Source organism: Mauremys mutica, chromosome 1 (genome assembly GCF_020497125.1).
Source record: "Mauremys mutica isolate MM-2020 ecotype Southern chromosome 1, ASM2049712v1, whole genome shotgun sequence".
Lineage (NCBI taxonomy): Eukaryota > Metazoa > Chordata > Testudines > Geoemydidae > Mauremys > Mauremys mutica.
Window position 1 is genome coordinate 252,787,205 of NC_059072.1, and position 19,996 is coordinate 252,807,200.

Genomic DNA, 19,996 nt, shown 5'->3' on the forward strand with positions numbered 1-19,996 from the left:
TTTTAAGCTCTTTCTTGCAGAATTGTCTGGTGTGATAGTGTCATAGGTTTCTCCCCCACTTGGAGCTTTTGGGTTCACAAGATGGGGACCTGCATGGACTCCCCTAAACTAAAATCCTAGTTTAGATCTGATACGCTGCCACCAGTCAGTTTTCTAAGTGTCTGACACACTGCCTGTTCCCCCAACTTTCCCTGGGGAACACAGATTCAATCTCCCTGACTCTCTACACACAGGGAAGCAGCCCACTTCCCCCCTCCCTCTCTCCTAGCCACTCTGGAGAGATACACACCGATTCAACTCTGGGAATCAACCTCAGGAGGAACTCACTCTTCCCCCCTCCCCTTCCCTTGAATCTCCACAAGAGAAGGAATTAACCAAGTCCAAAGAAAAGAAAAGAATTTATTAAAAAGAACAAAAAAAGAAAGTACACTATCTCTGTCATACCAGGATGGAACAATACACAGAGTCTAAATTATAAACCTGGAGAGAACTCCCCCTCCCCCTTTCTTTCTCAGTAAAAGCAAAGTACAGCAATAGAAATAAAGAGATTACTTCAGCAAAACACACAACTGCCAATGCAGAAATAAAAGAAAAAAAATACTAGTTTGCCGTTCTAATACTCACTAGACTGAATAGAAGAACAATACTGCAGAAACCTGGGAGGACTTGATTAAGATGTCTAGACTCCCTTAACTCCCAAGAGAGACTCTACTCAAACCAAAGAACACAGAAAAAAAACTTCCCTCCACAGATATTTGAAATTATCTTGTCCCTGATTGGTCCTCTGGTCAGGTGTTCCTCAGGTACTGCTTTTTAACTCTTTGCAGGTAGAAGAGACCTTAACCCTTAACTAACTGTTTATGACAGATAGAGACAGATTCCTCTTCAGTTTTTGGACTGGTTATTTCAGGACACACACCTTGTTAAGTTTAAGTACCAGATCAGGTTCACATAATCATGCAACTAAGAAATAAAGAAGGGGTTAATGCAGACATGAGGTAGCAGAAAGTGCCCCAGCTGGAGTGGATTACAGCTGTTATAGAGGCTGCCCCAGGGTAGGATGTTACTCCTTCAAGAAGAGGCTGTGACCTGAGCAACCAGACTAGCTTTTGAGCTGTTCAGAACTCTTTCTGCCTACCCAAAGGGAGGAGTTCCAGCCCAAAGAATAGACCAAATGAGGTACCAATCTCTCTTAATAAATAGTGCCACCTGCAGATAATCCTGAGATACCTTGTAAATAGTTTTAATCCTAAAGGTTGGTTTTTAAACACACACACTATTTTTCCACTTTTGCATTAGTCCAAGCTTCAGAAGATAGCAACTTCCACATAAATGGAGAAATCTGCAGGATGCAGCTTATCTATATATCCTAATTATCCTTGCAAATAGCTACCTGTAACAGACCAATTACTTGCTTGGTGTAACTTCTAGCACAGCATGAGTCATTTGGTTATCTGATCGCCAAAAAGACATGGGGAAACTGAGCCAGTTTATTCTTGTTTTGAAATTTTTTTATTTTTAAAGCCATCAAAACAGAGCCCAAAAGGGGTCATAAGCAATTGTTTCCTTCTTGGAATAGACCACATGGTTTGATTTACTAAAACTATTTTTCCCCTCCAAAGTACTGCACATGTGGTTGTGGTTACGCAGAGGAGCACTTAGAACACATAGCTAAAAATGGCTTGGAATGATGGGAAATATTTACAATAGTCATCAGGATGAAGACCAAACATATTAAAGAGAAACATAACTAATGATAAGCTTAAGTTACAGAGGAGCTTGGCCTGAGATCCCATGTAGCTTTCATAGGCTTCACTCTTGCAATGAGATCATGTGAGCAGATCTCCATATCTAGGTAGATCTCATTGCAGAACTCTGGCCTTTTAGTCTTTGGCAATAATCCAGTTAACTTAATTAGTGGTTTTGCTGGAGTAATGAATGGAGGATCAAGGTCCTTACCAAGGGCTGCAGGGTCAGTTGTAGATGTCTCAAAGTTATAGGTGCCTTTGAAATGCTATAGGTAGATTTGATAACTCTACATCATCTTATTCTCACGGTATGTTAATAATGTTCAGTCTTTCTCAATCTAGTCTCATTAGTGGGGAAAGGATGGTCAAAGCACAGGACTTGGGAATCAGGTGACTTGAGTTCTACTCCCTGCTCCACTACAGACCTTGAGTGTGTCCTTGGATAAGTCATTTAGGCCCAGAGCCTCACTGGTGTTTAGGTGTCTAACTCCCACTGACATCAGGGCCTGAGATGCTGAGCACTTAGAGCTCTCACTGAAGTCAAAGGGAGCTGAAGACATTTTGCAACTTGCAGGATCAGGCCCTTAACCACTCAGAGCTTCAGTTTCCCTATCTCTAAAATGGAAAACTAATACTCACCTACCTGCCTGGGATGTTGGGAGGCTCCCTTCCTTAATCTTGGCAAAGTACATTGAGATTCTTGCAGAGAAGGTGCTATAGAAGGGCTAAGGATTAGCTTTATTGCCACCTTTCAGACAATGAGATTACTACAAAGGAGACTATTACAACCAATGCATTTACAGGACTTTCTTAACCAGACAGCTCACACAATGCATGTGGCTGGAAAAGTCTCTCATCCCATTAAACATTCCCCTGCAGCTAAAGGTTTACAGTAAATTGATGGGTCAGCACCAAGCAGCCAAGTCTGTCTCTAGTACAAATTAGCCTGAACTTCATGTACATAAATATTCTAACTCAACTCCTTCTGTCAGCCCTTTACAGCCTCCCATTTAATCATATGAAAAACGCTGCTTGTAGCCATTGCACTCCTTCATGCAGCCATTTTTAAAAAACAGACAGATCCATAAATGGAAGTCTGGAATAAGATTTTTAAAATGACTCAGCCTTCATAAAATATCAGGGTTGGAAGGGACCTCAGGAGGTCATATAGTCCAAGCCCCTGCTCAAAGCAGGACCAACACCAACTAAATCATCCCACAGGCACATCCAAACTATCACTCGGGAACCATTCTACAATCCTTACTCACACCTCGGCTCAATGGTGCCTTTGTGGCCCAGCCATGTGTTGGGGAAGGAGGAGAAAACTCAACTCCTAACAGTGGCTGCCCATATGAGGAGCTCAGTGGAAGGTGAACTCAACACCTCAAGCAAAAGGGAGCTTGAGCCCCCTTGTCTGCTGACATTGCCATTAACTTTGCTATAAGAGGCCATTCTGCCTGCTCTGAGAAGGGAGGAAGACTCAGAGCCAGGATCTGCTCCAGTCAGTCTCAAGAGAGAATCACAACTGTCGCATCATCACCATGAACCTGCTGCTGAAGAAATTTGGGCACAGCCGTACCTCTGGCATTTTCTGACCATCCAGCTGGTTGACTGCTCCATGAGGGGCAAGGGTGTTCTCCTGGACCTGAGGCACAGGTGAACTGAGGAAAGCACAGGAATCAGCCTGCAGTGGGCATGCAGCTGGGTCACAGGGAAAAGTCATGGACATTGGTGATTAGTCTCTTAAATTAGCCATTCTCAACCAGAGCCCCAGCACCCCTCACAGGGCAGGAGCCCTGAGCAACCTGGAGAAAAGCTGGTTGCCATCGCACAACAGGGGAAACTGAAATATTGCAACACTCAATAAGGAGTTGGAGGGAGTAGTTATTTCCCCCAGATAATGACAAAAATAGATTCGTAACTACAGATCTGAAGCTGTATTCTAGCTGCATTGCTGAAATCAACTGGAATAGCACACAAATTAAATCTCTAGGGTCTGGACAATGGTTGGCTCGTTTTCAAAAGCTGTTAATTTGCTGATACTGGCCCATACCAAACATTCAGTGAAAATTCAAATGGTGACCTGTTGTCCGGTGTGTCAGCATTTATATTGGAAAGCTATTTAGTACAGCTGCATCATACCAAGATAGAACTGCTGAATACAGATGGAAACAGACAGCTGAAACCAAAGGCTCTGGTGATAATGTTAGAGTAGGATATTTGCTGACATTAACTGCAACTAGGTAAATTTCCAAAATGGGGATTCCTCACATCTGCAAGTGCTTTAAGCCCTTAATTAATGTGCTGTGAGAATCAGATGAAAGGAGTGATAGAAGTGCAAAGTAGTATAATTATTATTTCTATAAGGATTTTTCCCATCAGTTAATTGTCACTTGCTTTTTAAAAAATAAATATAATTTTCCTACTTTAATAAGCATCTGTCATGCTTTATAAGTTTCTGTAGTATTATTATTAGTATAATTATTTGTATTACCACAGTGGACCAGAACCCCATTGTGCTAGGCAGTACACAAACAGAACAAAAAGATGGACGCTGCCCCAAAGAGTGAGCAATCTAGGTCTCAGACAAGAGACAGATGGATACAGACAAACTGATGGGGAAGTAGAAGGAAACAATGGGCTGTGGTCTCAGCACACCAGGAACCTAACAATTGTCATGTTTTTTTCAAGGCATCATGGCAAAGAAGAATTTTATGGACAAATTTGAAGGAGAGTGATCAGGTGGCTTTTGAATATTTCAGGGAGCTCCTCCCAGAATAGGAGAAAGTACAAAGACACTTGTTTGAAACTTTAGTAGAGTGGGTGATAGAGGCTAACATCTGTAATAGAGCGAGAGCACACCTGGAGCACAGGGCCTGGTACAAGGCCTGAACCAAAGTCAACAAAAGCCAGGCCCTGAGCAAAAGTCAAGCCCTATTGTAAAGCAAATGCCTGTGTACAATTTCACTGTCCGGTCTGAATAAGGCAAAAACATGTCTGGTGTTGTGAAAACAGAGGCAGTACTAGGTACTGGATTTTCATGTAAACACATTCCTGGGAGATGGTACCGGAACACACTGACCCCAAGTAAGACAACGATGGGAGGACAGAATAATGACTGGGGATGTTTCATTCGAACCGGCAGGTGCAAGGTGTACAGCTGGTAACTAACCATGTCAGGAGTGTAATACGTAACTTGTTTGTATTGATGTGTAAAAGAGAAATCATAGGAGGGGCACCTTTGTCCAGTCTAGGGAGCAATGGAAAGTCCTGCTGCTGACTGAGCGAAATCCATTTTAACAGGCATACATGTGTTAATGTACTTGGAGAATCTATGGGGTGCTAGGACTGTGCTTCATTGACAATAAACCTGTTAGAGTGTCTTCATCACTGAAGTGAATCTGTGGTACTAGTGAGGTCTGCTGAGCCAGCTACCTATGCAGAGCTGAGATGGCACATGGAGAGAAGTAGGGTTCTGCAGGGATCAGTTCTGTTCAATATCTTCATCAATGATTTAGATAATGGCTTAGAGAGCACACTTATAAAGTTTGTGGATGATACTAACCTGGGAGGGGTGGCAAGTGCTTTGGAGGATAGGATTAAAATTCAAAATGATCTGAACAAACTGGAGAAATGGTCTGAAGTAAATAGAATGAAATTCAATAAGGACAAATGCAAAGTACTCCACTTAGGAAGGAACAATCAATTGCACATATATGAAATGGGAAATGACTGCCTAGGAAGGAGTACTGCAGAAAGGGATCTGGGGGTCATAGTGGGTTACAAGCTAAATATGAGTCAACAGTATAACACTGTTGTAAAAATAGCAAACATCATTCTGGGATGTATTAGCAGGAGTGTTGTAAACATGACACAAAGTAATTCTTCTGCCCTATTCCATACTGATTAGGCCTCAACTGGAGTATTGTGTCCAGTTCTGGTTGCCACATTTCAGGAAAGATGTGGACAAATGGGAGAAAGTCCAGGGAAGAGCAATAAAAGGTCTAGAAAACATGACATATGAGGGAAGATTGAAAAAATTGGGTTTGTTTAGTCTGGAGAAGAGAAAACTGATAACAGCTTTCAAGTACATAAAAGATTCTTAGAAGGAGAAGGGAGAAAAATTGTTCTGTTTAACCTCTGAGGATAGGACAAGAACCAATGGACTTAAATTGCAGCAAGGGCAGTTTAGGTTGGACATTAAGAAAAACTTCCTGTCAGGGTGGTTAAGCAGTGGTATAAATTGCCTAAGGAGGTTGTGGAATCTCCATCATTCCAGATTTTTAAGGTTAGACAAACACCTGTCAGGGATGGTATAGCGATAATACTTGGTCCTGCCTTGAGTGCAGGGGACTGGACTAGATGACCTCTTGAGGTCCCTTCCAGTCCTACAATTCTATGATTCTACATACATGCCCACTAACTGACAACAGCATAACTGGCATGAGCTGACAATTTGAGAATGAATAAGAGAGGATAGGTATGGTAGGGATAGGCCATTAGCTTGATAGGCCTTGAAAGTGAAGACCATTAGCTTATTGTAACAGTGTGGCTCCCCCTTCTCACAAGCACCCTGTGGCCGGGTATGCATCTGCACCTCTCTCAGTCTGCGTGACCACTGCCAGTGATTTCTCAGATGGGTTTTCAACAACTTAGCTCTCTGGCTGATTCACATACACAGTCTGTATGTGAAACAAAGCAGACCTCTTCTGGGATATACAGTCCAACAGGGGCCTATCCCACTACCCTTCTGTTGGTATTTCTGTAGCCCTCCCTGGGCTCAGTCTTTAAGTAGTCCCTGGCCAGGGCTTCCTCTCTGGAGACACTGTCTTTGTCTTCTCTGGTCCCAGCTCTCCAGCTGGGCCACTAAATGATCCAATCCCCTTCAGGAGATGTTTCACAGTTCAATATTCAGCCCTTTCTCAACTCTCTTCCTCAGGCATAAGTCACTTCCCTAGTGGCTGGTGGGGGGGAAGAGACCCAGGCCTACCCCCTACTCTAGGTCCCAGCCCAGTGACCCTATGAATAACAGACAAGTGCCACTACATCCCCTTTAACTAGTCACTGTGCGGTTACAGTTCCCTGGTCCATTTCCTTGGGGCCCCAGCACCTTCACAAGTGCTTCACCCATGCCATGGGGCTGAAATCTTGTATTCAGTCCCAGCAGGCAGTCAAGAGCTCTCTCTTTCTCCCCCGGTCTCTGCCAGCAACTGATCTGTCCATGGTTCTGCTGCTCCTTGAGCCAGTCAGGAACACAAACCTCACTCCTCCAGCTCCATGCAGCAAATGACTGTCCTTGGCTATTGCAGCTACTTTTATATGGGCTTTCTGGGCCCTGACTGGGTGCTCCCTGTAGCCTCTCTTGTTAGCTGCTTCCCTACAACCACTCTAGGCAGCCTGGAAGACTTCTCTACTGCTCCTTTTTGGGATGGGGTGTGGTAGGACCAGAAGGCTTCCAGCAGGGGGCCTCTGGGCCCAATACACCCTGTCGCACTTATACTTGATGTTATAGAGAAGGAGGAGCCAGTGGACAACTTCAAAGAGAAGGGTGATATGGTCAAAGCACAGGGCTAGGGAAATGATCTCTGCAGCAGCATTCTGAATGGATATGAGTGGGGCTACATTGCATTTGTCCAGACCAGAGAAAAGGATGGTGGGGTAATCAAGATACAAGATGATGACAGACTTAGCTGTGTGGTTGGAGAGGAAAGGCCGTACTTTAGAGATGCTAGGCAGAAAGAATCAGCATAGAATTAGACATAGTCTGGATGTGAAGACCTAGCTGGGGACTGAGTCTAAGATGATGCCCAAGTGTTGGGCGTGAGTGACAGGCAAGACAGCGGTGTTGTCCACAGAAATTGAGAAAGGAGGTATGGGGAAGAGAGCTTGGGGAAGGGAGGGCTAGATTAAGAGCTCTCTTTTAACCATGTTGAATTTGAGATGACAGCTGGATAGCCACAAGGAAATGTCAGAGGAAATGTCTGCACTTCAAGCTGGGTATGTAATTCCCAGTTTGAGGAAACATACCCATGCTAGCTGTCATCCAGCTAAACCACTAGAAATAGTCTAGCAGCTGTGGTGCAAGTGGTGGGAGGGGCTATCTGTCCCAGTACGATCCCACCTAAGATGCTGGGCATGTGCTCGTGCCCCTCGAACCACTGAGAGGGAAAGGAATCCTTTCAGCAATGTGAATAAAGGGGGACAACACAGGGGTAAAAATTCATACACAAAGCTAAGCCGCCTGTTCTGTGGGTGGCTAAAGAGGTTGGGAGGGAGAAGGTTGTGCAGGAGTACTGCTAGCTACTACTGAGATCAAATTCTAGTCTTGCCACTGAGCAAGGCCAACATAAGCTCTTTGCATCTGGCCCTTAAACACTGACAAAGAACAGTTGGACCATATTTTAATATGTGGTTAACTGGGGCACTGGTTGTAAGTAGAGCCCCGTGCGGATACATAATTTGGATCCGCATCCAATCCACAAAAATGATCTGCGGATATCCGCTTCCATGGATGCAAAGTGGATATCTGTGGATTTGCAGGGCTCTCATTCTAAGGTTAAGCCCTAAATACTGTTTGCTGGAATGGACACCAACACTTACTGGAAGAATGAAACAGGCTTTGTTCCCTTAGATAACATGTTCCTTATGGGAACTCATATCACCTTTCCACATGTGGAATCTGTTCTGGAAGGCCTTAGCACCTCCCAAGAGGAGAGTAGCGCAATAACCAGGGCTTAAATTCATCTGGAGCTATCCAGAGTGGAGCTCTGGTAAACATTTTAGCTCCATGGGGCTAAAGCCCCAGGCCCTGGCACCCCCCTTCCCCATAGGGCTGAAACCCCGATCCCCCGCACCTCCAATGGAGAATGGGGGGAGGGGCATGGTGGGCTCTAGGAAATACTGCATGAGAATTTAAGCCCTGGTTATGATCCAATCCTGCAAACATTTATCCCGAAAGTAGTACTTACTGTCATAATCAGTAAAATAACTTTCAGTAGCAAGCACTACAATAAGTACTGCATGCTTGCAGAAAGCATTACATTAGATCAAATAAAGTTGCAGGATTGGGCCCTAAAGTTTTGTGTACATGTGTATAAATAAGCAAGTCTGTTTGCATGTTTCCAGGAGAATGGATATGCATGTGTGAGAGGGGGGGTGGGTCCCCAACATTCTGAGGAAAAACAGACAGTGCAGAGATACTTAAAATGATTATTCCAGTTTTAGACTTTCAAAGGAAATAGGAATTCTGGAGTTCCTGAATGAGCTACTTCTAAACATGCTGATGAAAAGGCGGCCAATCCTCCACCCAATGAGAAAAATGCAATTGTATTTCACAGATCTGTGTTAACCTAGATCTCTTCTTCCCAATAATGAATTATTTCCAATCACAAACTTTTTGGGAAAAGCAGAGCCACATATTTCAGGGTGTACTTTTGAACACAAAGTATTCTCATCAGTAATAGGCAGATTCCCACTGTTGGGAGCATTGCAGCTGCACAGCTGGGTGGAAAGAAAAGGGTATGGAAAATACCACCAAAAATATCATCTCCTCAGAGCCATCTTGCCCCACAAGGTCAAAATTGTAATGTTTGATGCCCTGGCTGGACCCAGGATCACATTCTCATAAGTTGTACCTTCCAACATATTCATATCTGGCATATGCAGTTAACTGTTTGTGCCCCAAAGAGAATGTTGCACAGTGGGTGGGATGGGGTGAGTACAGAGCTGACATGGAGGTATAAGCTCTGAAATAGACTGCTGTGGGGGGAATCATCACAAAGAGATCTTTATAGAGACAGCCTCTCCACCCCGAGGTCCAGGTCCCATCTTGTAGATTTTTCCACAGGTCAGGGGGTCTTTGGCTGCTCTGTGAAGTTCACACCATCCCTTGTTTTGCGTCACTATAATGTGTAGTCAGTTCTCTGTGTCATGTTAGTCGGCCATTGACAGTAGCTCTTTTCTTGTCTCCTAACATTCCTTGGCACAGAATGAATCACTGCACAGTTTTAATACAGCAGGTAGATGTGATGGGTTTCCTTGTATTACACAGTAATGGTACACGACGTAGTTAATTCAGAGCTAAGGCAGAGCATATCAGACAGAAATGGTTTTTGAGGTTTGTGAAGCTGAGGTGTTGGCTAACCACAAAAGCATATTCACGCATGTGAACTTCTGCACATCACACCCGTTATGCAACAACAGAAAAGAAGAGAGTCAATAAACCACAACTTAAAAAAAGAAATGGGGAAATGCACTGTTCTTCCCTTGTGAGGGTTTGGAGGTTCTGTGCAGCTAATTCCTCTAACTTTCAACTGAAGCCAAAGAAACTGATACCACAGAGCTATGGGTTACGGAGGAAAATACATGCACACCTTCTGCATGGAGGTGACTGGAGGCCAGTGGTGAGGAGAGAGAGACAGGGGCACCATAGGTCAGTGTTCTCCTCTTGTGAGCAGGCCACTTGTTTCTGGAGGGCTTAGTTTTCTTCCAAAAGTTGCATCACTTGAGCCTGAAGAGCATGGACCTCAGTCTGGAGATGGACAACCAGCTCCTATGGACCAGCCGCCCTCTGGAGGGTCACCCCTCCATCCTACTATTTGGGCATCATCCAGGGAGGGGTCAGAGGTGATCTGTGCAATCTGTCATGCGTCAGGAACCAGAACTGAGGGTCAGAACCAGAGTCAAAGGCTGAATGCCTGCGCCAAGGATCAGACCAGAGTCAGAGCCATGAATCAGGGCCAAGAGTCAGAACTGGTGTACCTGGAGTCAGAGAAGGCCAGAACTGAGCTGGGTCCAAGGAAGGAGCAAGGGTAGGACAGGGACTAGGCGGGGTCTGTTTTAGCAGGGATCTGCCTTGTTGCACAGACGCCTGGAATTCCCTCCAGGCTTAAATAGTGCACTTGGCCCATTCAGAGGTCACGGGGATGCAGCCAATTGGGTCTTCTGTGGGTGGCACTTCCTGTGGTGCCTAGTCTCCCAGGGTTTATAGAGCACTGATCATGGCTCTGGCAGGGCTGCCAGGCAGTGGCTGGAAGAGTCAGTCACCTGGAGTCTGGCAAACTTGGGTTCTAGCTCACCAGATCCTTACAGACACATACTTGGGAGTAAAACTTGATCGTAGCCTGACATACACCTGCCTACCTGGAACACCTGAAAATGAAGATTTCGTCCCTTAATGCCATGGTACCAAAACTAGTGGGAACCTCCTGTGGAACAGAGTCTTTGGTCCTTCTTACCCAAACCTAATACAGTGTGAGTTTTACATGGGTAACAGTATTGATGGATGTTGCCTCCAATTGTAAATTCTATTTCATATTTCATCCCCTAACTCACTGAAATTCCACTCCATCTGTTGTGCTGCTCCCATCCACTAATAATTCCATCTTAAATATCGGAACCAGCAAGATGTGTGTTTAACCTCCTCTCGCAGTACATTATATCCCTTTTCCACCAGCATTCGTCGGTTATGATCTAAGTAGATTGTTCTCTCAAAGACAGGAAACTCTTTTGTGTGTATTAAAGAAGCACAGTTCACTCTATCATTCATTATTGTTATAAATAACTAGAATGAACAGGATAGAGTCCATCTGGTACAATCAGCAGCACTGTACATGTGTTGCACTTGGACCTGCAGAGCAGTCATGTTTGCATAAACTTATTTTTGCAAGTTTTGGCTACAGTCTATAAAATAATACACCTCAGTAATAATCACGCCTGGCTGTCTCTAACAATTGCACAATATCCCTAACGACTGGGGAAGAAACAAAACTTAGCTCAGCCTTTGGCTGACAAGTGGCTCTTTCCTACCTCACTGCAGTCATGGGACTAAGCATTTGCTTTCCCTGAGAGACTCTTGATCCACTTCAGTCATTACAGCAAGAAACATCTGACGACTATAAAAGCACAGACAGATCAAAATAAAAACAGAACTCTACAAATGAAAATACAAACACAACCTCAACACCATGAAGTATTACAGAAACTTAAAACATGTTTGCAAGCTACGGTACTTTGAGATGAACAGGGCCTTTCTGTTCTTTTTGTTTAGATTTCTGAGCTGGAACTTGTATAAATATAGGGACCAATAAAAACAAAAAGTTGAATTCAATGGAAAATTGCTGTTGATTTTAACGTGCTTTAGATTAGGCATCTATTCCGGAGAAAGCTCCAGGCTCCCATTAGTCAAGCTGTATTTGCACCCATTCATGCAGGTTAAACTCTGTAGAGAAAGTGGTTTGAAACTCTAATATGATAAAATCTCAAGTTCCCTGAGGGGGACTAGAGACATGCTCCAGTGTAAATCTGATTGACATACAGATCTACTTGTATAGATACTGTCATCCTGTACAATATCCCTTACCCTTATGAAGTACAAGATTATTACTAACAAAAAGGAAAGCTGTTTAATGTTTTCATATTTAAAAACAGATAATTACACAATAATACAAATGTATCACATGCCATCAGAAATAGTACTGGGGCAATAATTATGATTAGAAAGAAAACAATGTCATTATTTCATATATCTATTCTTATTTTAGGTATATTTCACATGGATAACATTTTTGGATAATGAACTATATTACACATCTAAACAAAATGCCACAGCCTGGTATATTTTAAAGAAATAAAATTTCATACCACACTGCACACATCATGCATTGTGAATATGCTACATTTGTTACTGAATAGCTAGTTTAGGAAAGGATGGTTGCTTTAATTTTTTTCTTTTCTTTTTAATTGGGACAATTGTTTGTATCTCTTCACTTGTACGTTCAGTGTAATGCACCAATAGCCACTAGAATCAGTGGCTACTGGCCCTTGCATGTGAGTGGGGTGTGACCTTCCATAATCCTGACCCAGATCAGGCAACTGGTGCAAAGGAGTCAAGATTATTCTCTCTTATCAGTACTCCCATATGTCACACTTATGACAGTTACTCTGGTCCAGTTGTACATGTTGTGACCCTACACCCCAAATTCTTCAGAGATATTGTTGTTATACAAATGTGGCATAACTAAGACGTGTTCTATGTAAGATAAGTCATGTGAGGTATCATTGGAAAGGTTGTGATTTACTGAATATAATTATCCTATTTGTATGCATGTATAATTTTTATATCTAAAGTTGGGAATATGAACTATGTATCAATTACAAAAGTGTTTGCACCTGGGGAATGCCCACCAGACAAAATGCAATCCGTCTGTCTGGTTAGTCAATGGGCCATGGGAGAACAATAGGACTCTGAAGATGCTAATCTCCCACCTTCCTGAGAAGCTTCCTGGGATGCTGCTTTGATGCTGCAGGGTCATGTGATCATGTCACAGGTTACTGGACCCCATCTTGGCCTACTAATATTTTTCCACTAATAGGGGATGGGGATCAAACTGAGAAACAAAGGATTCCAGGAATATGTGAATCCTATTTAAGACAGGGAAGTGAGTTAAGCAGGGTTGGCTCTTCACTGAATCCCCGCCCAAGATGACTGCTGAAAACACCTAAGACTGATCTGGGGAAGAAAGGACTGGACCCAAGCTAGGTGTCTGGTCTATGAAAGGAATACCTGGAGTTCTAAGCTGCAAGCAAGAGCAGTTTGTCTTCAAGAAACTCTGCAACCTGCTTAAAACAACATTTAGGCTGAGAAATTACTACTTGTAGCCAATTTCTTTAGTGTATTAAGCTTAGTTTCCACGTTTGAATTATTTGCTCAGTAATCTATTTTGATCTGCTTGCTATCATAGAATATCAGGGTTGGAAGGGACCTCAGGAGGTCATCTAGTCCAACCCCCTGCTCAAAGCAGGACCAATCCCCAACTATGCCTTATAATCACTTAAATTTATCCTCTGTAGTTAATAAACTTGTTTTTATTTTCTCTAAACCAGTTTGTGCAATTCATAACTGGGGGACAAAAAGCTCTGCATATCTTCCTCCACATTGAGGGAGGGGGTGAATTTCAATTAGCTTACACTGTAGAGTTCTCTGTGTTGCACAAGACAATACAATTTTGGGGGGGTGCACTTGAGTGCTGGACAATCCCCTAGCTGATTCTTCCCATGCAGAGCTGATTTCAGTGTCTGTTTCTTTCTGCAGATGATTGTTGTCCCTACCTGTCTGTGTGCTAGAGGAGGCTTGAGGGCCTGGCACAGCAGGACAGGGTGAGGGAGCCCAGGCTGGTGGAACGGGCGGGCTCAGTGGGACTCCAGTACATCAGGTGGCACCCCGGAGTGGGGGACAATCTGTCACAATGGCACAGTGAGCAGGGTAATGTGCACAGCTTATTGCTCTGAGACACTGGTGATGATTTTAAGTGAGCTTTAAGTGTGTTGGCTAGAGAATAGACAAAGTGGTTACCAGTTTGTTATTTTCTGTTTGCTTATTTTGGGCAAGAGAAGTAGGGGTAGAAAAGCAGGAAAACGAGTGAAAGTGAAGCTACCAAAAAGCTGGAGCTCTGTAGATTGCAGGCAGAAGAAAATGAAAAGATGCACAAGAAACAGGTGGAATTAAGACAATTGCAGATAAAAGAACAAGAATCGGAAGAAGCCAGACAAAAAGCAGGCCATAAGAGGGCCATGGAAGCTCAGAAGTAAGCCATGGAATTGCAAGCCAAAGAAGAAACAGCCAGGCAAAGAGTTGCCCTGGAACTGCAAGCCAAAGAAATAGAGGAGAGAGAAAAAGAGAGACAGCATGAACTGGCCTTGATTGAGAGGCAGAACCAGAACCTCACACCTGCTGGCCCCACCTCTCCAAAAATCCACAAATGGGCATGGTTGTGTCCTGCATACAGTGAGACTGGGAACATTGCTGAATATTTCATCACCTTTGAGAGGCTGTGTGTGCTCCATGCGATTCCTGAGGGCCTGGCATGGAGGTAGAACGCACGGGCTCAGTGGGACTCCAGTATATCAGATGGCACCCCAGAGTGGGGGGAAACCCATCACACATGTGTCAGGAGAGAAACATTAGACTCATAGAACCACGGGGTAAGAAGGGACTGCATGGGTGAGCTAATCTAACCCCCTGGCAAGATGCAGGATTGTTAGGGGTTAAACCATCTAAGACAGATGGTGATCCAGCCTCCTTTTGTAAACTTCCAGTGAAGGAGCTTCCATGACTTCCCTAAGCAGTTTGTTCCATTGTCCTACTGTTCTTACAGTTAGGAAGTTTTTCCTGAGATTTAATCTAAATCTGCTATGCTGTAGTTTGAACCCATAGCCTCTTAGCCTGCCCTCTGTGGCAAGAGAGAACAACTTTTCTCCATCTTTTTTTTATGACAGAATGACTAAGTATAGATGAGACGATTCTTGGGGCACCTAGAACTGAATCACTGTGTTACCCCCTGCTTCCACCCAAAAGTTTAGTAGCACTTGGACATCAAACTTTATGAATACCAGTGTAAATGAGCTGGGATCAGAGGCTAAAACAGGTAAAGAACAAGATAAAAATTATTTAGACAAGTTAGTTGTTTTCAAGTTACCATGACTTGATGAAATACATCCTAGAATACTCAAGGAGATGACTCAGGAGATATCTGAGCCATTACTGATTATCTTCAAAAAGTCATAGAATATGAGTGAGATTCCAGAGGACTGGAAAAGGGCAAATATAGTGCCAATGTATAAAAAAGGGAAATAAGGACAACCCAGGAATTACAGACCAGTCAGTTTAATTTCATTACCTGGAGAGATAATGGAGCAAATAATTAAGCTATCAATTTGCTGATACCTAGAAGATAATAAGGTGATAAGTAAGAGTTAGCATGGATTTGTCGAGAACAAATAGTGTCAAATCAACCTGATAGCTTTCTTCCACAGGGTAACAAGCTTTGTGGATAGGGGAGAAGCGGTAGATATACCCCATCTTGTCTTTAGTAAGGCTTTTGATACTGTCTTCTCATAAACAAACTAGGGAAATACAACCTACATGGAGCTACTATCAGGTGGGTACATAACCGGTTGGAAACCTGTTCCCAGTGAGTAGTTATCAGTAATTATGTTTCGGAGGTCATGAATTCTGTGACTTCTAGAGACCTCCGTGACATTTCTTCAGCCTGAAGATGGCAGTGCTGGAGCTCCCAGTTATCACAGGGGACCCTCACACACAGCTCCCAGCTGCCATGAACAGTGGGGGGCTCCTGCAGCTCCCAGCTTCCGTGGACCTCTTCCCCCCCCCCAACTGCAGCAGGGCTTGGGCTCTCATCCCCCGTCAGCCCCATTTTGTCAAGGTTATTTTTAGTAAAAGTCAGGGACAGGCTACTGGCTTCAGTGAATTTTTGTTTATTGCCCATGACCTGTCCTGACTTTTACTAACAACAGTGACAAAATCTTAGCCTTAGTTATCAGGGGGTCACAGTCAAGCTGGAAGGGCATATTAAGTGGGGTCCTGCAGGGATCAGTTCTGGGTTTGGTTCTGTTCAATGTCTTCATCAATGATTTAGATAATGGCATAGAAAGTACACTTATAAAATTTGCAGGTGATACCAAGTTGCGAGGTGTGACAAGTGCTTTGGAGGATAGGATTATAATTCAAAATGATCTGGACAAACTGGAGAAATGGCCTGAAGTAAATAGGATGAAATTCAATAAGGACAAATGCAAAGTGCTCCACTTAGAAGGAACAATCAGTTGCACACATACAAAATGGGAAAGGATTGCTTAAGAAAGAATACAGTGGAAAGGGATCTGGGGGTTATAGTCGATCCCAAGCTAAATGAGAGTCACAGTGTAACACTGTGCAAAAAAAGCAAATATCATTCTGGGATGTGTTAGCAGGAGTGTTTTAAGGAAGACATGAGAAGTAATTCTTCTACTGTACTCTGCAGTGATTAGGCCTCAACTGGAGTATTGTGTCCATTTCTGGGCAGCACATGTCAGGAAAGATGTGCACAAATTGGAGAAAGTCAGAGAAGAGCAACAAAAGTGATTAAAGGTCTAGAAAACATGATCTTTGAGGAAAGATTGAAAGAACTGGGTTTGTTTAGTCTGGAGAACAGGAGACTGGGGGGAAACTTGATAACAGTTTTTAAGCCCGCTACACCAAAATTCCACACAAAGATGGACTACAAGCCATCAGGAACAGTATCCCAGCTGAGCATTGTGACTTTGTCCTCACCCACAACTATTTCAGATTTGGGGATGATTTATACCTTCAAGTCAGTGGCACTGCTATGGGTATCCGTATGGCCCCACAGTATGACAACATTTTTATGGCTGACTTAGAACAATGCTTCCTCAGCTCTTGTCCCCTAGCGCCCCTACTCTACTTGCACTACATTGATGACATCTTCATCATCTGGACCCATGGGAAGGGGGCCCTTGAGGAATTCCATCAGGATTTCAACAGTTTCCACCCCACCATCAACCTCAGCCTGGACCGGTCCACACAAGAGATCCACTTCCTGGACACTAGAGCACAAGTAAGCAATAGTCACATAAACACCACCCTATACCAGAAACCTACTGACCACTATACTTACCTACATGTCTCCAGCTTTCATCCAGACCACATCACACGATCCACTGTCTACAGCCAACCCCTAAGATACAACCACATTTGTTCCAATCCCTCAGACAGAGACAAACACCTACAGGATCTCTATCAAGCAGTCTTAAAACTACAATACCCACCTGGGGAAATGAAGAAACAGATTGATAGAGCCAGAAAGGTACCCAGAAGTCACCTACTCCAGGACAGACCCAACAAAGAAAGTAACAGAATGCCACCAGCTATCACCTATAGCCCTCAACTAAAACCTCTCCAGCGCATCATCAAGGATCTACAACCTATCCTGAAGGACAATCCCTCACTCTCACAGATGTTGGGAGACAGGCCCGTCCTCGCTTACAGACAGCCCCCCCCAACCTGAAACAAATACTCACCAGCAACTACACACCACACAACAGAAACACTAACCCAGGAACCAATCTCTGCAACAAACCCCGTTGCCAACTCTGTCTGCATATCTATTCAAGGGACACCATCATAGGACCTAACCATAGCAGCCACACCATCAGGGGCTCATTCACCTGCACATCTACCAATGTGATATATGCCATCATGTGCCAGCAGTGCCCCTCTGCCATGTACATTGGCCAAACTGGACAGTCTCTACACAAAAGAATAAATGGACACAAATCAGACATCAAGGGATAGCTCAGTAGTTTGAGCATTGGCCTGCTAAACCCAGGGCTGTGAGTTTAATCCTTGAGGGGGCCATTTAGGAAACTGGGGTAAAAAAAACTGTCTGAGGATTTGTCCTGCTTTGAGCAGGGGGTTGGACTAACTAATCTCCTGAGGTCCCTTCCAACTGTGATATTCTATGAACATTCAAAAACCAGTAGGAGAGCACTTCAATCTCCCTGCATACTCAATAACAGACTTAAAATAGCCCATTCTTCAACAAAAAAACTTCAAAACCACGCTTCAACAAGGAACTGGAATTAATTTGCAAACTTGACACCATCAAATTAGGCCTGAATAAAGACTGAGAGTGGCTGGGTCACTACAAAAAATTATTTTCCCTCTGTTGATACTCACACCTTCTTCTCAACTGTTGGGAATGGGCCACATCCATCATGTTTGAATTGGCCTCATTAGCACTAACCCCCCACTTAGTAAGGCAACTCCCATCTGTCTATTATTTAGGACTGATTTGCACACAGATTTTGTTCCAATATAGTGAAATTGGTATATCCCCTTAGTGTGGATGCAGCTATACCAATAGAAAACTACTTATTGTGATAAATTTACCAAAATAAGCTATAGCAATGTCAGCACTTTTATTTAAGTCTAATTGCATCCACAGTAGGTGTTGCACCAATTTAATTTAAACTGATATTTTTAAATCAGTACAAATACTGTGTATAGACAAGCCCTTGGACTCCCAGATGTCTGCCTCTTGTTTTTGACTCAAGGCCATATCTAGAAGAGGCAAGGCTATGCTTGTTTAGCAGATGAAAGTTGTCATGCTAGAAATTTCATTATGGCAGGATTTGCAGAGTAGGAAACTTGCAGTAATTAGTTCCTGTACTAGCATATAAATAAAAGGACAAGATGCTGACAGAAGCCCTTTATCTATAAATAAAAGTAAATACGATGGGTGTGTTCAAAATAAGGCAGAAATGTAATAACTTGATTTGACCTAGGACACATTCTTTGAGATTAACATTTTATTCCCAGAGGAATTGTGGTTTATTTGCCACTGTGTTCTCCCACGTAGTTTTTGTAGAATTTCGGAAAACGTGTAGTATGTTATACTTCAGTTAATACAACTTAAAATAACCCCAGAAAATTATCAGTGACCTTTTGCAAAGTGTTTTAAAAAATTAAAATGTCCTTAACATTTTATACTTGTGCTTGGCCAAGGAACAAGAAGGGTCTAATAAGCTGTTTTTGTGTGTGAGCACAACCCATTTTATTGTTATAAAAATATTTAGCAAAAGAAAATTGGATATGAAAAAATAGTGATAAGTATTTGGGAGTAAACCCCAAAATTCTAATTCCTCCCCTAACGTGGGTATTTCAGACGTCAATGGGCAGGGTGGGTATTTTGTTCCTCATGCTGCCAGCTATCCTAGTGCTGAAACAGAGAGAACACACACAAAAGTGTCCATCCATCCTCTACTGGATGGACTCTAACTTGGTCAGGTGCTGGTGGTTCTGCCTCACCCTCTAGGGACCAGCTTGCAGAACACATGAATGTAAAGTATCAGAGGGGTAGCCGTGTTAGTCTGATTCTGTAGAAGCAGCAAAGAATCCTGTGGCACCTTATAGACTAACAAACGTTTTGCAGCATGAGCTTTCGTGGGTGAATACCCACTTCTCCGGATGCAAGTTTCCACTACTTGCATCCGAAGAAGTGGGTATTCACCCACGAAAGCTCATGCTGCAAAACGTCTGTTAGTCTATAAGGTGCCACAGGATTCTTTGCTGCTTCTACATAAATGTAAGTTTCTCCTTTGTGACTCAGAGGTTCATTTTGGCTTGCTGCTAAAGGTAATTAGAGATGCTGCACATTTTTTCTTGTTATTCCCAGATGAATAACCCCCAAAGCAGTATCTTGAAGAATAACATTTCAGCCATGATTGGCACAGTCTTTGGTAGCAATTAGGAACAATAATGTTGGGCTGAGCACACGTAGTGTGTATTTTGTTGGTACAAGCCACCAGTAGGTATTAGTACCAGTTCAACTCTGGGGTGGTGGAACAATGTATTTTTGTACAATGTACAGAAGGAAGGTTGTGTTTACTCC